At 36.8% G+C, this 23,695-nt stretch overlaps 1 protein-coding gene across 1 annotated transcript in view; it reads left to right on the top strand.

Annotated features, from left to right (window-relative positions):
- Positions 1-23,695, top strand: part of LOC110971126 (poly(rC)-binding protein 4-like) — a 134,011-nt gene that overhangs the window by 26,281 nt on the left and 84,035 nt on the right. The window contains exon 2 of the mRNA XM_051948554.1: positions 12,517-12,566. The gene's annotated coding sequence lies outside the window, so the exon portion shown is untranslated. The remainder of the gene's footprint in view (positions 1-12,516; positions 12,567-23,695) is intronic.

The raw sequence follows: 23,695 nt of genomic DNA, 5'->3' as shown, positions 1-23,695 counted from the left end.
TTTATTCTCTAACAGACTCCAGTTGTTACCTGACAGTTTAAATTAAATATCTGCTTTAAAACACACACTGGGATAATCACCGGGTTGAAATAAACGTCATGAAGTGGAGCCGCTCTCTATAATTCACTAGAAACTGTCAGAAATAACCAGCTTTTGTTTTTTTTTACACTAATTTGACCATTTTTCTCCATTTATTTCACACATTTCATCGTTAATTACCTCAATAAATCCAATAACAATTAAAAATCAATGATTAAACAGGCTGTAGTGAACAAAACACAACATTTTTAGCAGCTTTCAGCTGATTTTTCTCAATAATTTGCTGTATTTTTACACATTTTCCCAGTTTTGTTCAATTAAAGTGGAGCAGTTCTTTTAACTTTAAACCAAAAAATTAATATGGAAGATTCACCATTATTCCAATTTTATTCACAATTCTGACTTTCTACACCTAAATGGACGCATGTTGAGGTTTAAAATACTCATAGAAACCAGCTAAAAAGATTTTAAAAAATCCCTCCTATTCAGTCAGCTCTTCTACCAGTGTTTCTTTTTTATGCTTTTCAAGCTAATTTTTGGTCTTTTTAATCATAAATCAACATTTCTGGTCACAGTTTTTTCTTCAGCGAAACAACCAGCTATTGTTTTCTTTCACATGTAACTTTCTGATTGTTTTTAAACCTATTTTAACAAATACTTTAAACCTCAATACGTGTCCGTTTAGGTGTGGAAAGTCAGAATTGTGACTAAAATTGGAATAATGGTGCATCTTCCATATTAATGTATTGGTTTAAGTGGAATTGTAAGTCTCTAACATGACATTTATCTCTTGATAAGGTAATATTAAACTTTCATTATTGTTATTAGATTATTTTTCTATTTTTTTTGCCCAAAAATGTCACAAGATGGTGGGAAAAAGTGCCATGAACCGCCACAGAAGTCTTTGTCATGGTGCCCCTTTGCTAGCTAAACCTTCAGACAACAGCTAACAATTATTTTCATTCTCGAGTGATACGGTGAATATTTTTTGATTATTTTTATAGTTTTTTTCCTCAAAAATGTCACAAGATAGTGGAAAAAAGTGCCATTAACCACCACAGAAGTCTTTGTCATGGTGCCCCTTCACTATCCTGGTGTAACAGAACGGACCAATAAGGTTGCCTTATCAACGAAATAGTGTCAGCTTTTCACTGTATTGATAATCGTGTTTCTTTTTCCATCAATAGTCTCTAAATTCTCAGCTTCTTCAATGTGAGTATTGTCTGGTTTCTGACAGTAAACTGAACATATTTGGTAGGGCTGGACCCGAATATCCGAATATTCGTTCGCTACGGCGGTATCCGGATATTAATTTTAGTATCCGAATAAGACAAAATGAAGGCAAAATTTGGACCCGGGAAACCAGACGAACTGATCTGAATATTCGGGCCGTGTCCGCCACAAGCCCCCCCCCCCCACCCCCCTGTTGGACGTTACAGGGAAGAACAAATATTCGGATATTCGTCTTTAATAGGGCTCGAATATTCGGATGCCAGAAACCACTATTCGGGCCAGCCCTAATATTTGGACAAAACAAGACGTTTGTCATCTTGGGGTTTGGGAAACATCTATCAGTATTTTTTCTCTTTTAGCATTTTCTGACTCATATAGTTGATCTAACCTACAGATTTATTGTTGAGATGCGACGTTGGCTGCAGCCTGCTTATTCCTTCATTCCTCTAATATCTACGTCTGTTTTCAACTCAAACCTCCGTCTCTCAGGGATTATTAAAGGAAGCAGCAGATCTGACCAGGTGGAGCTTTGATCTCCAGGTTCCTCATTCAGGACCGTGAATGGCCGTTTGTTCCCAGATTATACTCTGATGAAGACGAAGAGATGCAGGCAGACGAGGCCTCGGGTCGCTTCCTATACCCGCCGCCTTCTGTTTGCTCGAACAGGACAAGCTTATTGACTCTCCGGCGATGGATTTCTCATCCGTCTGAGCAAACCGGCCCTCGAGGTCGATGCTGGGGGAAGAAAAGGCGATTTAGGCTCCTTTGTTTAATATGAATCCTGCAGGGAGAAGGTTTGTGCAGACGCAACAACAACAGCTAAAAATCAACGTTTGAACATGCTGCAGAGAACAATACGCAACATTTTTAGCAGTTTTTAGCTTATTTTCTCAATAATTTGCTGTCATTTTGCACATTTCCTCTGTTTTATTAAAATATGAATCAGTTTTTGCTTTGTTTTGAGACTAATTTGACCTCTTAAAGAGATAAATGTCACGTTACAGACACTTAAACAAATATATTCACATGAAAGCTGCTCAGTTATTCCAATTTCGATCCCAATTCTGACCTTCTACACTTAAATGGACACGATCGATTTTGATATTGAGGTTTATAAAGCTCATGGAAAACAGCCAAAGAGGTAAAATCATTTGGTTTCAGTCGGATCTTATACTGGTGTTTGGTGTAGTTCAGGGAAAAGCTGGCCGTCGGCGTCAGTTTCTGCAACGACCCGAAAGAATAACAACAAAGAAATGACTCAGCACATCTGCTTTCTGCCTCTTTTTCCAGTAAATCTTCCGTCTCCTGCCTTCCACTGCAGATATTTACCGACATCACAGATCTGTTACAAGGATGGGAGGCTTTTTGTTTTGTTTCTTCTTTATTTATTTCTGTTACGAGCATTCGATGTACAAGTCGATGCAGTAATTTGCCCCTCGGCTGATTTCGTTCTCGACAAAAACTGCCCGACTCTGCAGATTAGCGGAGCGTCGCTAAGAGGTTGGAGCGTCGAGTGTTTATCTGCTGAGTAGTTTTAAAGAACAGATGCTGCTCAGCTGTCAGAACACGTTCCATTTATGTGTTTTTTTCATTAATTTTTTCCAGAGCAAACGTTAAAAAAAGAACTCAGCAGAACATGAACCCGCTCTGATATTTATGGACGATTTCTTTGCAACGATACAAGTAACTGCACATGATGACGGCGACCAGTGTTTGTACATTTGACGTTGTTGAGTGTTTCTACATTAGACGTCTTCGAGTGTTTCTATGTTAGACATCTTAAAGTGTTTCTACGTTAGACATCTTCGAGATTAAACTTTGTTGAGTGTTTCTAGATTGAATGTTGTTTCGTGTTTCTACTTTAGACGTCTTCGAGTGTTTCTACGTTAGACGTCTTCGAGTGTTTCTACGTTAGACGTCTTCGAGTGTTTCTACGTTAGACGTCTTCGAGTGTTTCTACGTTAGACGTCTTCGAGTGTTTCTACTTTAGACGTCTTCGAGTGTTTCTACGTTAGACGTCTTCGAGTGTTTCTACCTTAGACGTCTTCGAGTGTTTCTACCTTAGACGTCTTCGAGTGTTTCTACGTTAGACGTCTTCGAGTGTTTCTACGTTAGACCTCTTCGAGTGTTTCTACGTTAGACGTCTTCGAGTGTTTCTACTTTAGACGTCTTCGAGTGTTTCTACGTTAGACGTCTTCGAGTGTTTCTACTTTAGACGTCTTCGAGTGTTTCTACGTTAGACGTCTTCGAGTGTTTCTACGTTAGACGTCTTCGAGTGTTTCTACGTTAGACGTCTTCGAGTGTTTCTACGTTAGACGTCTTCGAGTGTTTCCAGATTTAACTTCGTTGAGTGTTTCTAGATAGAATGTTGTTGAGTGTTTCTCCATTAGACGTGTTCGAGTCTTTCTACATTGACCTCAGGTTTATTAACACCATGACGTTGTTAAAGTGTTCATGTCATGACTCCCTGACAAACCTACAACCGTGTCTATGTGGGGAAACTGTCGTCAGGAGATGCAGTAAAGCAGGTTTTTGTTGCGTTTCTTGATTATTCTGCTGATATTTTTCTCTTTTTTGGATTAATTTTATTGCTTTTTTTCTTGAAAATGAAAAAAAACATCTATTTACCATTAACCACCACAGAAGACTTAGTCATGGTGCCTCTTCATGAGCTAAACCTTCAGAGCAACAGCTAAAAATTTTCATTCTAGAGTGATATGCTGATTATTTTTTCTGATTATTTTTTATCGTTTTTTCCCCCCACTAAAACGTTATAGGAAAGGGAAAAAACAAATACATTTATCATTAACTACCACAGAAGTCTTTGTCCTGGTGCTTCTTTGCTAGCAAAACCCAACATAGAGTTGCTGGTATTTGTAGTCTTGTTTGATTGGCGTTACTTTGCTACTTTTAAAAATGATTTTGCTAGATATTATTTGGCTTTTTTACCTTTATAAACTCTGGCTAGATGTCATTAAGCGTCACAGAAGTCTGTGTCATGGTGCCCCTTTAAAGCCCCGCAACTGCCTATAGTCAGATTTAATCCATTTTGACTTATGCTCAATTATTCAAAACAATGACTTGATTATTAATCATGAATATCCTTTTTAGGAATCAACCATTCATTTTATATAACATCATCAATTATTTATTTTTGTACAATAATTCTATGTAAAATTTCAGATTCATGGAAGTTTTTCCGTCATTTTTAAGCACAGTGTTATGGAAATAATGATATTTTTGCTGATAAATCCAATAAAAATACTGCAATTTCACAGTCAAATGCTATAAAAATGCAGATTTTTGGGGATCTGGACATATTTTAGTGTAGTTTTCTGCAGTTCACATGCGAATCGATGCTTTACTGGTTGAAGAAAAGTGAAATCTGTAAAACAACAATAGATTGTTAAGAAACATTGGTCTTTTTATTGCAGTTTGTCTCCACAGATTGTTTTATTAGAAGCACAGATGTTTTAGTTGTTTTTCCTCTTTAATATTCAAAATGTTGGTGTCTAATTATGAGCATCTGTGACTTTACAACAAAGGGTCGCTAGCTCGCTGCTGAAGGTCAGTTTGACTCTGCAGGAAACGACGTGGGCGAAGCAGATCTGAATATCTGAAAGTAAAGGAGGACAAACGGTGCTTTTCTCTCGCTGCTGTTGTGTTTCTGTGTTCACTGTCTGTTTTTTGTGTTATTTATACATTATTTTATATAGGAGAGGTAACAGAAGAAATTTTTATTTTTTCACAGGATGGATTTGGTGCAAACGCTTTATTTTTGTCAAGACAAATTTTTGACACAAAATCATCAAAAACGAGACACAAAGTCATAAATGAGACACAAAATCACAAAAACAAGACCTAAAATTGCCAAAATGAGACACAAAATCACAAAAATGAGACGCAAAATCACCAAAATGAGATGCAAAATCACCAAAATGAGATGCAAAATCACAAAAATGAGACGCAAAATCACCAAAATGAGATGCAAAATCACCAAAATGAGATGCAAAATCACCAAAATGAGATGCAAAATCACCAAAATGAGATGCAAAATCACCAAAATGAGACGCAAAATCACAAAATGAGACGCAAAATCACCAAAATGAGATGCAAAATCACCAAAATGAGATGCAAAATCACCAAAATGAGATGCAAAATCACCAAAATGAGACGCAAAATCACAAAAATGAGACGCAAAATCACCAAAATGAGATGCAAAATCACCAAAATGAGATGCAAAATCACCAAAATGAGACGCAAAATCACAAAAATGAGACGCAAAATCACCAAAATGAGACGCAAAATCACAAAAATGAGATGCAAAATCACAAAAATGAGATGCAAAATCACAAAAATGAGACGCAAAATCACCAAAATGAGACGCAAAATCACCAAAATGAGATGCAAAATCACCAAAATGAGACGCAAAATCACAAAAATGAGACGCAAAATCACAAAAATGAGACGCAAAATCACCAAAATGAGATGCAAAATCACAAAAATGAGACGCAAAATCACAAAAATGAGACGCAAAATCACAAAAATGAGACGCAAAATCACAAAAACAAGTGCTAAAATTGCAAAAATGAGACACAAAATCACAATAATGAGACACAAAATCATGAAAATGAGAAAATCATTAAATGAGACACAAAATCATTAAATGAGACACAAAATCACAAATGCAAGACACAGTTTCACAAAAACGAGACATAAAGTCACAAAAAGAGACACAAAAGCACTTTGTGTTTCTATGTTTGTGAGGACCACTTGCTGTTTGAGGCTTTAAGCTCAGTTTTCATCGTCTCTCTGGTGTTCTTTGGAGGACGTCAGAGATCCATAACCTGAACCGTTAAAAGCTTTCGATCTGACCGTCCCTCTCCTTGTCTCTGGGGGGTTTCGGGTTCTCAGAATCGTTACTGTACGGAGACAGAGGGATCATATGACGAGATGGAGGTTAAAAACAGACGGAGGAAACAGGAGAGGACGGTTCAGTCATGATGGGAACTGATGGGAGGATGCTGCTGCTGCTGCTGCTGCTGATGATGATGATGATGATGGGAGTAATTCAACACTTCAGGACTTTAGAGGGCAAAGAACAAAACAGAAACCTGAAATGGATTTAACTTTTAGTCCCGAGAACCTGTCAGCAGTTTGAAAATGTACAAAACGACATCATTTACCTGTAAAAACAGAGAGAATAGTACAATTCTTAGCTTTCCCGCGGTCTTTGAACTCATCATATGTGACGCTTAAAATGACCACATTTAATCAGAATCACCATGTTCTATGTGTCTCTTTTAAAAATGTAGACAAAAATGAAATGGTTGCACCAAATACATCCTAGGAAAAAAAAAAGCAAAATTCTTTCCTCCTCACCAGGACCAACAGTTGTTTTATTATTTCCTGAAACTAAACAAAACGTCAAATAAAACCTCACATTGTTGGTTTGACTGCAGCCAAACTGACTAATATCGGTATAAATATGTACAAAACACGGGGAGACGGAGGGAAATATCAGGTTGTAACTACAGAATCAAATGTTGTGATTTCTGGTGAAGTGACGGAGAGGAGGGTTCTCCACTGCTTCCCCTCGGCAGCGGTTAAAGTTTATGATCAGAAACACACACACACACACACACACACACACACACACACACACACACACACACACACACACACACACACACACACACACACACACACTAGATCTCATAACTCATCAACAGTGCGCTGCTGACGGACTAATGGCTGCTTCGTTAACACGCCTTAACGAGCACTTAAACGTGTCATCCAATTACAGGCTGCGGCTGCAAATCAGCCCGTCTGAAAGGAAAGCACTTCCTGATTCACCACGTGCACGTCTGACCGTGTGTGTGCACGTCTGACCGTGTGTGTGCACGTCTGAGCGTGTGTGCACGTCTGACCGTGTGTGCACGTCTGACCGTGTGTGCACGTCTGAGCGTGTCACTGTGATTCTCATCATGCTTGCTTCAATCATCTGTTTAAACCATTTCTTTTCTGACCAATCAGAGTCGTCCTCACAGCTCGTTAAGGATCAGCTGATTAATTAAGCATCTATTTGACAAGAAATTAATCTACATGACTGAATAAGAATCATTCAGCATTTTACAGCAGAAAATTCACAAAAAATGCACCTTTGTCATGAATTTTTTGCTGGTTTTGTTCAATAAAATAAAGTCAGCATGGCTCAGAAACAGTGAACAGAGGAGTAAGTAGTTTGAGATCTATTCAATGTTTTATAACAAAAAAGGGCATATTAACCAGTTTCTCACAGTGTTTTGTGATTATTCAGCTGGAAACTTCTGAAAACATTTTTGTGTCTCCAGATCAAACAACGGCCTAATTTCAGGTTTTTATTTCAACATTTCTAAACCGTCTTTTACTGAAAAAACAAGTGAGTTTTCTTGAGCATCATCCGACTTCTTCACCTCAGCTTCACGTAAAAACCATTGTATGTTAATTAAGCCTCTTTCATTTAGTGTGTCGGAGCTGTGGAGGCAGGAAAGGGTTTGTTTTGTCGAAGCTTTCCTGTTGAAAACCTCCTGCTGCTCAGGATGTCGTGGACCATACGGTGAATGTGACGAGTGAAAAGCAGCGACGATCATTAATCAGCCATTAAACTAAACTGATGACATGAAGCTGAGTCAAAGTTTCTGTTGTTTTATTAAAAGAGCTGAGTCACCACTGCTGTTCTTTTAAAGAACGTCAGATGGTAGAACAGATTGTCTGTTAAAATCATCACATTTCCTCAATTAAAAAGCAGATAAAAGCAAAAAAAACTGCTGACATGTACGTAATTAATTTCCTTTGTTTTGATGAAGTAGGAATGTCTGAGATTAACTGTGAATCAAATAATGTCTGTTAATGAGTTGATTGATTAAAAATACATCATATCTTGTGGCTGTCTGGTTTAGCTAGCTACCAGAGGCTAACGCTAATGCTATTGCTAACACAGACTGATATTTGAATGTCTGTTAGCATGACTCTCATTTCATGTTTCCAACCACATTTAAGTGATGAAATGAACCTTTGACGCTCTTCTCAGAGTATAAAAACATTTCAGACAAAAACTGGACTGATAAAGTTGCTGCATCAGTATTTGTGCACATCCAGCAGCTGGATTAGCTCTGGCTAACAAATCGCTCAGTACTGTGGATCAGACCTGAGGATTGTTCTGATATTTAACTGCTGTGAAGAGAAGAAAAACGTTACAGGTCATTTACTGTGGAAAAACTGCTGCGTTCGAATGTTAAAGAGAGACTTTGAGTGAATTTTGTCTTTTGTACTGTTTAGTTTATGATTCAGATTGGCTTCATCTTTAAATTCCTGATGTAACTGAACTGTTTCTGTGGTGAACATTAAGCAGATAGAAAACGGAATCATCAGCATATTGAGAAACTTTAGTTGTATTTCATTCATGTTGACCATTAATCAATGATTTATTACTAACTTTAGATAAAGGAAATTGTACTAAATTTGCATCTCTAGTTCAAAGTGACCCTTTCTGATGCACATTTGTCATTTAATCCTATTTTCGACGTGAAAATCTGCAAATGTTTCACAACAGAACGGTTACAGGAGGTGCTGAGTGTAATGTGGAAACCTTATCAGAGCAAACAGGAGTGCATCAATATTAACCCCTTAGTCCCTGAGCCCTGTTTTTGAGGCACCTACTCTTAGTCCCTACAGCCCCTGCCGGCGGGGGCTGTAGGGACTAAGGGGTTAAGCTTCATGCCAAAATGCGGCCAGTTCCACTTAGCGAACAGACTAAATTGGAAATAAAGCCTGATATCAATAACATTACAGATCATTTATTGTGGAAAACTGCGGGTCGTGTTTTGCATTCGAATGTTAGTGATTTTGAGTGAATTAAGTCTTTTATGCTGTTTAATATTTAATTCAGATTTACTTTATGTTCAAATTCCTGATGTAACTGAGCTGTTTTTGCGGTGAACATTAAGCGGATTAAAAACAGAATCATCAGCATATTGGGAAACTTTTGTTGTATTTCATTCACTTCAACCATTTATCGATGATTTATTGCCAACTTTCGTTGAAGGAAATAGTTTTAAATTTGCATCCCTAGTTCAAAATACCACTTTCTGATTCACTTGTTGTCATTTAATCCCATTTTAATTTTTCTTGCACAGGAAATTCTGCAAATATTTCACAATAAAACGGTTATAGGAGGTGTTGAGTTAACAGTGTGATGTGTAAGTCTTTTTAGTGTGCATCAGAATGAAGCTTAATGCTAAAATGTGTCTAAATCCATTAGCAAACAGATTAAATGGGAAATTAAAGCCTGTTTCCTGCTGCAGCTTAGCTAAATATAAGCGCCTACTGGAGTAAATGTGGCGATTCTATCTGGATGCTCTAAGATGTTTCGTCTTTCCCGTGTTGTGATGCTATCGGGATGTGAACTCTTTTTTACCTTAATCTGGCCGTTAGCTGTAATCACTTCATCTGTATGCATGTAAACGTAGCGGAGCGTGAAGACGAGATAAGGATGGAAATTTAACGAGTCGACGACGGGACCGAGTGAAAAGAAAGAAAGTCTGAGAGAGGAAGAGAGGTTAAATGATGAGAAACTTTGAAAACCATGTGAGTCTGGTAGAGAAAAGGTTCATTGATTTAGATTCTCCTGTAGGGTCAGTTGTTGGTCTGGATCCAGAGACTCTGAGTTATTGCAGTTTGTGTATTTTTTGTGATTTTGTCTCTCGTTTTTGATGATTATTTTGTGTCATTTGGATGATTTTGTGTCTCGTTTTGATGATTTTGTGTCTTGTTTTGGTGATTTTATGTCTTGTTTTGGTTATTTTGTGTCTCGTTTTGGTGATTTTGTGTCTCGTTTTGGTGATTTTATGTCTTGTTTTGGTGATTTTGTATCTTGTTTTGGTGATTTTGTGTCTCATTTTGATGATTTTGAGTCTTGTTTTAGTGATTTTATGTCTTGTTTTGGTGATTTTGTATCTTGTTTTGGTGATTTTGTGTCTCATTTTGATGATTTTGTGTCTTGTTTTGGTGATTTTATGTCTCGTTTTGGTGATTTTGTGTCTTGTTTTGGTGATTTTGTGTCTCATTTGGATGATTTTGTGTCTTGTTTTGGTGATTTTATGTCTTGTTTTGGTGATTTTATGTCTTGTTTTGGTGATTTTGTATCTTGTTTTGGTGATTTTGTGTCTCATTTTGATGATTTTGAGTCTTGTTTGGTGATTTTATGTCTTGTTTTGGTGATTTTGTATCTTGTTTTGGTGATTTTGTGTCTCATTTTGATGATTTTGTGTCTTGTTTTGGTGATTTTATGTCTCGTTTTGGTGATTTTGTGTCTTGTTTTGGTGATTTTGTGTCTCATTTGGATGATTTTGTGTCTTGTTTTGGTGATTTTATGTCTTGTTTTGGTGATTTTATGTCTTGTTTTGGTGATTTTGTGTCTCGTTTTGGTGATTTTGTGTCTCATTTTGGTGATTTTGTGTCTTGTTTTGGTTATTTTGTGTCTCGTTTTGGTGATTTTGTGTCTTGTTTTGGTGACTTTGTGTCTCATTTTGATGATTTTGTGTCTTGTTTTGATAATTTTATGTCTAGTTTTGGTGATTTTGTGTCTCGTTTTGGTGATTTTGTGTCTCATTTTGATGATTTTGTGTCTTGTTTTGATAATTTTATGTCTCGTTTTGGTGATTTTGTGTTTTGTTTTGGTGATTTTGTGTCTAATTTTGATGATTTTGTGTCTCAATTTTGTAATTTTGTGTCTCATTTTGGTGATTTTGTGTCTTGTGTCTCATTTTGATAATTTTGTGTCTTCTTTTGATGATTTTGTGTCTCATTTTGATGATTTTGTGTCTTCTTTTGATGATTTTGTGTCTTCTTTTGATGATTTTGTGTCTCATTTTGATGATTTTGTGTCTCATTTTGATGATTTTGTGTCTTGTTTTGATGATTTTGTGTCTTGTTTTGATGATTTTTGTGTCTCATCTTTGCTTAGGTGTGGTTTAAAAGATGAACATGACGTGGAGACTCTGAGTTATTGATCTGAGTCGAGACAATCCGTCGTTTCCTGCCGACCGTTCAGTCTGACGAGACAAACAAGAAGCAGATTTGAAGCTTTTTTTTCTGTTTTCACGTAGAAACAGAAGCTTCTCACCTGGATGAAGATTTCCTGAGCTTCTGTTTATTAGAACAGCTGCTGTTTTTCTACAATCCTGTTTTTGTTTTTTATTTTCAGTCCCAGCGGTGGAATAAAACCTCCGTCTGTTTACTGCAAAAACATCCTCCAACAAATAAATAACCTGTTTTCTGGGTCACAGAAGTGGATCAGCTGAGAATAAAACAATAAAAACAGTAATAAAGAAGTTCTTCAAAGGTTTATTCATCATCATAAAGAAAATCAGGGTTTTATTTTGAAGGTCAGGAAACAAAGGAATGTTTTCTTTTATTTCCTTCTTTTGTGTAAGTAGTACTAATATATTTTATATTTTTGCAGCACTTTCAAGGTTAATGAGGCAAAATAAAAACAACAATTAGGCTTAAATAAAACGCTGCTGAATAACCAGATCATTTCAGAATAAAAGCTTCAGATCATTTACAGCAGCAGAATAAACAGGAAACAGGTTGGTTTTATTGTTTTGTCATTTTGTGTCTCATTTTTGTAGTTTTGTGTCATTCTTTGCCTCATTTATCTAATTCTTGTCCTGTTTTTGCAGTTTTGTTGTTTTGGAATTTTTCCCTTTTTTCTAATTTTGTTTCATTTTTGTGTCATTTGTCTAATTTGTTGTCTTGTTTTTCTTGTTTTGTGCCATTTTTGTCTCGTTTGTCTCATTTTTTTGATCTCATTTGTAGACATTTTTGGTGTTGTTTTTCTAATTTTGTATAATTTTTGCCTCGTTTGTCTCATTTTTTCATCTCTGTGGTCATTTTGTCGCCACATGCTGGAGTTATTTTTTAACTATATTTTTAGAATTCCTACAAATAATTTTGTCTCCTGGTCTTATTGTCTTTTCTGTCTGATGTTTCGTGTCTCTTGGTGACTGTTTTATCTCGTCTTTGTCATTTTTATCTCCCTTCTGCCTGTTTTTTGTCTCGTTTTGGTCGTTTTTTTTGCATCTTGTACATTCTTTTTCTCCTCAAACTGTAGATTTGCTGCTGTGCGTTTTAAATCTGATGTTTTTTATGTTGTTTCTCAGTTTTAGATGATTTTCTGACCTCTCGTTTCTCTTCTTTCAGGATTTCTTCCAGTGATGTCACCGTGTCCTCACATCTGAGCCGTCAGTTTGGTGAGTTGTTTTAACATCACAGCGTTTCCATGACAACAGCAGTAAACAACCACAAAGTCAGCAAAAGAAAACTGGAGGAAAAAACTCGACAGCGGCAGAGATGGATGTGGAAGGATCAGATTTTAGAGTCTGAAGGACAGAAATCCTGTGGAAGAATGAAAAAATCTGCTTTAACGGAACTTCTAGAAGTCGCCGTTATATTCTGAGATGTGGAATATAAATTAAATTAAACGTTCTGTCTAAAGGAAGTTATACTTTAAGGTTCCTACAACTCTGATCTGACTAAAACTACATTTAAAAGCTAAAAATCCTTCAACGGTGAAATCTGCAGAAGTTACAGAAATCTACTCTTGTACCGCTTTAAAAAAAAAAGTAAGTGAAATATTCATTTAACGGCCAAAAAAAATCTGTAAATATTCTGATGTTCCCAAAGAAATATAAAAAGCAAAGTATTAAAATAATAAAAATACTATCAGAACAGTGTCAAAAGTCTCAAATATACAGTAATATTTCTGCCCAGAATAATAAAATTTGTAAAAATTCTGAACAAATTTGAATATACCAATTAAAAATGAATTTTAAATAAATATTTAAATGGTTAAAATGTAAATGAAATGTCAGAAAAATGTTCAAATGTCCCCCAAAAATAATTTCAGATATTTAAATACCATAAAAATATCTGAAATATTCAGAAACTGTCAAAAAAATCTCATTAAAATGTCTGAAAATATTCCTAAAATGTCTAAAATGTAATAATATTTCTGACAAGAACAATAAAATGTGTGAAAATACACAACAATAAAAATAATTTTCTAAGAAAATAAAAACATTAATGAAATGTCTGAAAAATTCTGAATATATCTGAAACAGTAATCACATATCTGACAATAAAATGTCACAAAATAGTGTCTGAAATAATCAAGAAAATATTTATGTGCCCAAAACTACCTCAGATATGAATGTGCCTTAAAATATCAGGAAATATTAACACATGTATGAAAATATTAATGAATTATCCAGAGGTAGTGTTATCTGAGTGTTTTTAATGAAACAAAAACGACCAAACTTCTCTAAAATGTCAGAAAATATCCAAAAACACCAATAAAATGTCCTTAAATGTGAACTTTTCCACTTTATTCTTCATTCCGTGGAAATCTGACTTTTAATTTCTAACCAGGAGGAATTAAATGACGGATATCTGCAGTTTATTTCCCCTTTATTAGCCGTTAAAATATCCGATGAATGTTGACTTACTGGATGTGTGGATTTAAAACTCTGCGGCTTTTATTTCCGCTGTGAAAAATCTTTGTTGCATTTTTAAAACTGGGATCATCTTTGACGACTTCCTTCCGTTTGTTTTTGATTCTTCTCTTTGCTCAAACTTTTCCTGCTTTCATCTCACCTTCCGTCGTCTTTCTGCCTCGTCTTATTTCCTCTCTGCTCAGAAGCCAATTACCAGACCTCAGAAACTCCTCGTGTCTGCGCAGAAATCGGATGGATTTGGGTCAAAGTCTTCCTTTTTAAAGCCCAGAACTTTGTTTCTGGGTGTCAGAAGCTGCTGCTGTTGATGTTTTAAAGTGACGAATCAAAGCCAGTCGTGGACTCAGATTAAATCCTTCAGACGAGTTTCCAATTAGCAAACACAAAAACCAGAAATGTGCCCCAGTTCGGCTCTAAACGGGACGGATTATCTCCCCTTCTGATAAACCCGGCACCAGAAATGAGACTTCTGCCTCTTTTTATTCTTTTTATATAGCTGCTCTGAACGTTTCATTCATTTTGTTTATTTGTGCAAAATGACGACAATGGGACTTAAAAACAGCAGATAAACAACCGCAAAGAGAGGCAAAATGACTAAAATCAGGCACAAAACGAGCAAAATGGAACAAAAAGAGCCATAAAGAGACTAAAAGTAACCAAGAAGAGACAGAATGACGACAAAGACATGAAAAATAGTTAAAGTCAGACACCAAATGTCCAAAATATGACACAAGGCAACCAAAACTGGACAAAAACAACCATAAAGAGATTAAAAAATGACCACAGAGAGAAACGCAATTAACAATATGAGACAGTTTTAGTCAGTTTGTGTTCCATTTTGGAGATTTCATGGCTGATTTCAGGCATTTTCTGTCTGTTTGTGGTCATTTTTTGCCCTGTTTTGTCATTTTGTACCTCAGATTTTAAAGTTTATGTCTCTTTACTCTTATTTTCGTCCGTTTTGTGCCATCTCTCGAGTGTTTTTTGTCTCTTTGTACCCGTTTGTCATGTTTTTGCTCATCTTGATGCCGTGTTGTTGCAGATTAATGAGTAAAACGGTTAAACAGATAAGGGGAGATTTTAAACATGGATACAGTAGATAAAGTTCTTACTCAAGCCTGACTCTTGGTTTCTATACTCAGAGGAAGCGACTCGTAGTTCAGGTTTGGAGAAACACCACAAGATGAGACGTCTGAGTAGAACTTCCTGTTTGAACGTTCTGCTAAAGTCTTCATGTGGATCATAGAACACCATTACCTCACCGTGTGGCTGGATTTTTCCACAGTGAAGTGATTCGTGGAAAGAGTCGGTTCTCAGCCAGATGACTCGTCAGGAAAATAGCTTTAATATAAGTTTGATCCTAGCTGGCTGAGGCTCATGCTAACGATGCTAAGTTAAGGTTTATCGACTGCTAACACAAGCTGGAAGCTGAATGTGTCCAACAGCAGCTGTGCTTAGGAGCAGATGATTACATTTTTCTAATAAAATTCAAAATAAAGTGCTAAAGTTTTGTTTAGTTAGCTAACTGTTACGTTACGTTACGTTACGTTAGTCCTCTTCACTCCTTATGGAGCATAGGGCCTCAACAGTAGCTCTCCACTTCCCCCGGTCTCTGGCTTTCCTCTTGGCTTCCTCCCAGGACAGGCCGATGGTCTTCAGCTCATCGATGACGGTTCGTCTCCATGTCTGCTTTGGGCGCCCACGCTTCCTCTTGCCTTGAGGGTTCCATTCAAGTGCCTGCCTGGTGACGTTTGCAGGTTCCTTCCTCAGCGTGTGGCCGACCCATCGCCACTTTCTCCTCCTGATCTGGACAACCATTGGCTCTTGGTTGGCCCTAGTCCACAGGTCGGTGTTTGACACTGTCAAACCACTTGACGTTCAGGATCTGCCGGAGACACTTGTTGATGAAGGTCTGGATCTTTTTGGAGCTTCTGTTGATGACCCTCCACGTTTCAGAGCCATATATGAGGACAGATTTGACGTTTGAACTAAAGATGCGGAGTTAACTAATAGCTAACTAATAACTAACTGCTAATGATGCACATCATCTTTAAATTTCATTATCTGTAACGTATAATTTGCAGTTTTATTGTAAATCCTGCTGTTTTTGTAAGTCAAGAACTTTCCATGCATCTTATTTTGAACAGTACATGAGTCGCTGTGTGTGTGTGACTCTAAAAACCCAGCCTCAAACAGTAACGGAGCGTAAAGCAGCAGGAATGAACGCAGCATTTTGATTAATGACCGCTCAGCCAATCGGGTTAATGGATCCCGTTATCGGCGGTCGTGTCAGGATCTGGGCCGGATAATAACGACCGCTCTGGTCCTGGGGAGCCTCTAATTCAATAAAGAGTCCATTACTTCCTGCCTGCCTCGGCTCGTCTTCCATCACTGCAGCGTCATTCAATTAGTTTATTGCTGCGAGTGTTGATTAAGAAACAAGAGAACCGAAGCACAGAGTCAAGAATATACGAAGAACCAGCAAATAACATGTAGAAACCTGACATAAACAAGAAATAGCACGTAGAACCTAGACTTAAACAGCAAATAACACGTAGAAACTAGACATAAACAAGAAATAACACGTAGAAACTAGACATAAACAAGAAATAACACGTAGAAACTAGACATAAACAAGAAATAACACGTAGAAACTAGACATAAACAAGAAATAACATGTAGACACTAGACATAAACAAGAAATAACATGTAGAACCAAGACATAAACAAGAAATAACATGTAGAACCAAGACATAAACAAGAAATAACATGTAGAAACTAGACATAAACAAGAAATAACACGTAGAAACCAGACATAAACAAGAAATAACATGTAGAACCAAGACATAAACAAGAAATAACACGTAGAAACCAGACATAAACAAGAAATAACACGTAGAAACTAGACATAAACAAGAAATAACACGTAGAAACTAGACATAAACAAGAAATAACACGTAGAAACTAGACATAAACAAGAAATAACATGTAGACACTAGACATAAACAAGAAATAACATGTAGAACCAAGACATAAACAAGAAATAACATGTAGAACCAAGACATAAACAAGAAATAACATGTAGAACCAAGACATAAACAAGAAATAACATGTAGAACCAAGACATAAACAAGAAATAACATGTAGAACCAAGACATAAACAGCAAATAACACGTAGAACCTCGACATAAACAAGAAATAACACAGAACCTGCACATAAACAGCAAATTAAACGTGGAAACCTGACATAAGCAAGAAAAAATTGTGTTTTTGAGCAGGTTTAAAGATTGTATGTGAAGATATTAGATGTTAGATTAAGGTTTTGTGTCTTTATGTGACATTAACTGTCAAATAAAAGCTAATAATGTTATATTTTTGAGAAAACTTGACTTTCTTTGTAATACCGCCTTAATTGTCAATGCATTCAATTATTGTTGTTGTTTTGCCTCCAATATTTCGTGCATGTGTGAAAAAAATTCTCGTCAGACCTCCTGGTTTTGAACTTGTTTTGATCTGCTTTTGATCTGGTTCTAGTCTTGAATGTTTACTGGTTTTAGATTCTGCGTTGGACTTGTTTTAAGTTGGGTTTTGGAGTCATTTTGGAACAGTTTTGAACCTGGTTTCAAACTAGACTGGTTCTGGTCTTGGTTTGTTTTTTGCTGGTTTTACACTTTGTTTTGGACTTCAGTCTAGACTTGGTTTTAAACTAGTTTGAACCTGGTTTTGGACTAGTTCTAGTCTTGGTTTTTCACTGCTTTTGCACTCTGATCTGGACTTGTTTTCACTTGGGAGTTGGGTTGATGAGCTCCTCGCCACTCTTTGCCTCGTAAAGACGGTGAAATAGAAAAACGCTCTGGAGGAGTGTTTCTGGAGTTCAGGAGCTGAGTGAACGCTTGATTTTCAAACCCGGCGATGGATGGGGGAATCAGATCAATTTCAAAGGCCTCATAATTAAAGTGACGATGTATTTTGGAGAATATCTCCCTTTAAAATGTAAAAGAATGTCCTGTGGAGCCTCTGATTGTGTCTGAGGAGCTTCACAAACAGGAACATGTTCATCAGACGGTAATAAAATCAGGATGCTTTGGTCCCGTGACCTTCGCTCAGAACCTCATCGTGATTTACAGACGGCAGCAGAATAAATATTTAGCCGTCGTGAAATGAGAGATGCTGTAGTCAAGGCCGGGGCAGTTGGAGGAGATTACCCCATAAACTGCCCCGACACACTCGGATATCACCGGTAACTCTGGTTTTCAGTGTCTGTGATCCAGATGACTCCGAGTCGAGGCTAATTTAAGCTCCGGTCCGGCCTATAAAAACCAGATCCTGTCTGGTAACGACTGAAACCTCCTCTCTGACAGCAGCTGTGAGTCCAACAGTCCGATGAAGTTTCATTGTTTAAGGTGAGGAGGAGAGCCTCCGACACAGTAAAACTTATGAATGAGCGTCAGTATTTAGAATATAATGCCAAAGTAGAAGTATTTATACTCAGTACTCTATATTTACAGCATTCTGAAGATACTTTCCAAGAAAGATCATTCAGAATTTACCTTTCAGGACAAAGTTCAAAATACTGGAATAAAGTTTAAGGAAACATCGTGTTTGGGTTCAAACTGCAACTTTGTTCAAGCTAACGGACCCACATCACCATGGTTACAGTAATACTGAGGCAGATGTAGGCTGAGTTGCATGAAAATAAAAGAACTAACAAGAGGAAGAAGGCATCATATGCATGTCAGAACCCATTAACCACCACAGAACTCTTTCCCATGGTGCTTGCTAAATTCCCAGAATGCTCTCTGCTAAGCTATCCTGGTCGATTCCAGTTCATCTGAAACACCTCTAGTTGGAGGTCATTAAGCCTCACAGAAGTCTTTGTCATGGTGCCCTGTTGCTAGCTAAATACCCAGAATGCTCTCTGCTAGCCAACCTGAACTTCCTGTAGTCCAAACAATCACTTCCTCTGGTTGCTACAGTGTTAAACACAGCGACCAGTCTGCAAACAGCAAGAGGCTAATTGGTTTATATACAACTAATATGTTTGATTCTTTCAAACCCTTATGCAACTGAGGTGAGTTAGCAGCGAATATGGACTGTCGGAGGTAAAAAAAAAAAAATGGTTTCATCAACATATGGAGAATTCATTGGTTTCAGTTAAACTTTGATTAAAAATGAAGCATTTGATTATTGGTTGTTAGCATGGCCAGCTGTTGGTTAAGATAATTATGTAAAATTAGCTTCCCTTTAAGGACTTATTAGTGTACGTTTTAGAAGGAGCACATTTAGACAGTTTTTGGTTGGAGTTAACTGAAACAGAAGTGGTTTGTCTCACAGCGACATAAAACAAATTTAGATTTGAACCAAAAAGCACCATTTTTCTTGAAACTTAATCTCTTCAGTGTTTTGTTGGACCTCCATCCACCCCGACCTCCTCCTATCAATGCATTTCACAAACATGCTGCTTGTTTTTGTTTGACCACTGAGGTTAGTCCAGTCAATAGTTCTAGTTAATGAATAGGAGGAAACATGTTTGCAGCGACATATTTAACTGAAACTGAACTTTCTCTGGTTTGCAAACCTGGAGACGTCCGACTGCAAACCGTGAAAAACTGCTGGTTCAAGAAAACAATCAGTTCCTCCTGCGGTTCTGTTCCTGGATTTATTTCCTCGTCCGGCTGCCAGCAGGAACCCCCTGATGTAGGAGAACCTGGATGAAGTCTTCTCTTCTTCTAATTGAGACCCTGAAGATTTGATCCATTCTCCCAAATTAAACTCCTCCATCGGTCTGATTACTGCTGGGAGACCTGCTCTGAAGAATCTGGAGAGGAAAATATAATAAACAGTGTTTGCAGAACAACAACAAACATCCGTTCAGAGCAGCGGGAGTTCTTCAGCCTCCACCAAAGCTGCTTTTAGTTTAGTAGAGTTAGAATGCAATAAATGATCTGAAGGATTGAAAGATGACGGAAAACTAGAGTTTCTTTAATTATTTAAGTCACAAAAACGGGCAAAACTCGGAATCAAGAACGTTTTCCAAATATCTACTGTTACATCATCAGTGGAAAGACATTCATACTAAAAATATTTATCTGTTTACATGTTTACAAACGATGAAGTCGTTGTTTCTCACACTACTGAGACGTTCCACCTTCATCTGCAGAAAGATGATTTTTTTTACATCTTTTCATTGGGATTTTGCATCTTTTTGTTGTGATTTTGTGTCTTTTGTGGCAATTTTACATCTTTTCATTGTGACATTAAATGTTTTCTTTGTGATTTTACATCGTTCTGTTGTGATTTTAAATCTTGTGCTGATTTTCAGTCTTTTTGCTGTGATTTTACATCTTTTGTGGGATTTTGCATTATTTTGCAGTGATTTAGAATCTTTTTACAGCGGTTTTAGATCTTTTACAGTGATTTGTGGATTTATTGTGCTGGAATATTTGCATGCAGTGAGACCAGATATAATATATAAAATCCATCCTTTAACAGCAGCAGATAGATTAACCTCCATCTCTTTCCTCTAATCGTCCCTCATTACACTCGGTAAACTAACACTCCTGCGCTGCCTCACGTATTAAAAACATTATTCTAGGATCGTTACTGGTTTATTATTTATATTTATTATGTTATATCTTCCCTCCTCATCCGCTGATCTCACATCCAGATCTGCTTTAAATGTTCTCTGTGACGTTTCAATCCAGTCTGACCGTTGGTTTGCTCGTTTATCGGCCTGAGAGACGACAGAAATGCTTCCTAACTCATACCTTGATGTGAATAAATAAAAATGTGTCGTCTCTCTGCTGTTTCTGTGTTTCTGTATTCTGAATGTGACTTTTACCCACCGGGCTCCACAGCTCAGCCTCAGGCGTCCTTCCTCCACTCTGTAATTATTCCACTTTAGCTGGGTGGCTTTTTCCTGATATGGATTCTGGATTTAAATTCACCGTGCACAGAACACGCAGAGAACACGCAGAGAACACGCAGAGAACACGCAGAGAACACAGGGAGCTCTAATCATAACAGAAAGTGGGTCGAGGCAACAGAGAGAGAAAAAACCAACAAACAAAAGAATTCAAATCAGAGCTGATTAAATGTGAGGAGAAATGTCCATGTTTACATGTTGGAGCTTCACTGACTGTTCATTAAACCTCTGGTTGGTGTTTGCAGCATTAAGACCACTGTCTGGGGTCAGGAGGAGCATTTAGGCAGGATTTTCTGGTGATTTTGCTTCTTTTCATTGTGATTTTAAGTCTCTATGCGGAGATTCTGCACCTTTGTTGTGATCTTAAATCTTTTTGTGGTGATTTTACATCTTTTCATTGTGATTTTAAGCCTCTTTCTGGTGATTTTGCGTAATATTGTGTTGATTTTGCGTCTGTTCCGGTCATTTTACATAGTATTTATTGTGATTTTAAATCTTCATGCAGTGATTTTGAGTCTTTTGTGGTGATTTTGCTCAATTTGCGATGATGTTACATCCTTTCTTGTGTTTTAAACATTTTTGCAATGATTTTTGTCTTTAATGGTGATTTTGCATCTTTTGTTGTGATTTCAAATCGCTTTGATGTGATTTTGCGTTGTTTCTGCAGTGGTTTTGCACCTTTTCATAGTGATTTTAAGTCTTTTTCTGGTGATTTTGCATGATCTTGCAGGGATTTTGAGTATTTAATTGTGATTTTACATCTTTTCATTGTAATTTCAAATTATTATGCAGTGATTTTTGCATAATTTGTGGTGATTTTGCTTCTTTTTGTTGTAATTTTAGGTCTGTGCAGAAATTCTGCACCTTTTGTTGTGATTTTAAATCTTTTTGTGATGATTTGCATACTTTTGTGTAGATTTTGCAGTGATTTGCCACACTATTGTGATTTCGTATCTTTATGCAGTGATTTTGAGTCTTGTGGTGATTTAATTTTGTGTTGATTTTGCATCTCTTGTTGTAGTGATTTCACATATTATTTATTGTGATTTTAAATCTTAATGTAGTGATTTTGCTTAATTTGAGGTATTTTACATCCTTTCGTTGTGTTTTTAAAAATTTTGCAATAATTTTGTGTCTTTAATGTTGATTTTTGCATCTTTTGTTGTGATTTCAAATCGCTTTGCAGTGATTTTGTGTTGTTTTTGCAATGATTTTGCGTCTCTTTGTAGTGATTTTAACTCTTTTTCTGGTGATTTTGCATGATGTTGCAGGGATTTGAGTGTTTAATGGTGATTTTACATCTTTTCGTTGTGATTGGACGTCTTTTTGCAGCGTGTTTTTATTGTGAGGAAAACTGGAATCTGGTTGTAGGAATGAAATCGTTGGCAGGATTTCAATCAACTGTCAGGTCTGGAGGATGTTTAAGCTGCAGAAAGATCTCTGGGATCATTTAAAAATAGAATCGTTTTTATGCAGCTCAGGAACAAACGAGATCAGTCTCTGTAGAAACTGTTTATTTTGCTTCAAATTATAATTTATACGAGCAAGAAAATGTTTTCCTTGGGTTTCACATCTTTTAGCGGTGATTTTAAATTCTTTTGTGGTAATTTCAAATCTGTGTTCTGTGATTCTAAATCTTTTTGCAGTAATTTCAATCTTTTTGTGGCGATTTTGCTTCTTTTTTGTGTAATTTTTGCATCTTTTTATTGTGATTTTAAATCTTTTATGCATCATTTTAGTACGGTTTTGCATCCTTTTGTGGTGTTTTTGCAACTTTTCATTGATTTCAATTCTTTGTTCTTTTCAAATCTTTTTTTTTACCTCTTTTCGTTTTGATTTGAATCCTCTTTTGATGATTATTACTCTATTTGCGACAATTTAGTTGTGATTTTCCATACTTTCATTGGATTTCAAATCTTTTTCTGGTGATTATTAATCCTCGTCATCTTTTCATTGATTTCAGTTCCTACTGTTGGTGATTTTGTCCTTTTGTGGTGATTTCACGTGTTTTTCTAGGTATCTAGCATCATTTGCAATGATTTTTTTCATCATTTAAATTCTTTTGAGTGATTTTGCACCTTTTTGCAACAATTTCGCATCTTTTTGTGGTGAGTTTGCATATTGTTATTGTGATTTCAACTTTTTCTGTGGTGATTATTGATCTTTTTGTTGTGATTTTGCCTCCTTGTGGTGATTTTTTATCTTTTTGTTGTCATTTTGCCTCCACTTGTGGTGATTTTGTATCTTTTTGTTGTCATTTTGCCTATTCTTGTGGTGATTACTGATCTTTTTGTTGTGATTTCTCACCTTTTCCAGTAATATCAGCTCTTTTTGTGGTGATTTGCTTCTTTTAGTGGTGATTTCACATCTTTTTCCAGTAATGCTCCATGTTTTTGTGGTGGTGTTTCAGTCTGGAGGACATTTAAGCTGCAGAAAGATCTTTGGGATTATTAAAAATAGAATCGTTTTTATGCAGCTCAGGAACAAACGAGGTTCTTCTCTGTGGAAACTGTTTATTTTATTTTAAATCATAATTCATACGGGGACAGAGAGTGGAACGTTCAAACCTTCATCCATTCCGGTCTCTAATTCTCCGGCGTTTCGCCTCCGTTTGGAATCAAATGGTTTTGGAGGCGCTTCGTGTTCGATGTGTGTGTTTGTGTTTCTCTGCAGACTGTTGGCCGATCCAGTGTGTGTTTATCCTTTTAGATGCTCCAGTCCGAGTCAGCCTTTTCTCAGACTGTGTGTGTGTGTGTGTGTGTGTGTGTGTGTGTGTGTGTGTGTGTGTGTGTGTGTGTGTGTGTGTGTGTGTGTGGTGTGTGTGTGTGTGTGTGTGTGTGTGTGTGTGTGTGTGTGTGTGTGGTGTTGTGTGTGTGTGTGTGTGTGTCCTGTAAGCCTAGCTGTGTGTAAGTGGTTTTGGCAGGCCGGCAGCACATGTTTCCGC

The sequence above is a fragment of the Acanthochromis polyacanthus genome, chromosome 5 (assembly GCF_021347895.1).
Source record: "Acanthochromis polyacanthus isolate Apoly-LR-REF ecotype Palm Island chromosome 5, KAUST_Apoly_ChrSc, whole genome shotgun sequence".
Taxonomy (NCBI): domain Eukaryota; kingdom Metazoa; phylum Chordata; class Actinopteri; family Pomacentridae; genus Acanthochromis; species Acanthochromis polyacanthus.
This window is presented reverse-complemented; position numbering and strand designations above follow the sequence as displayed.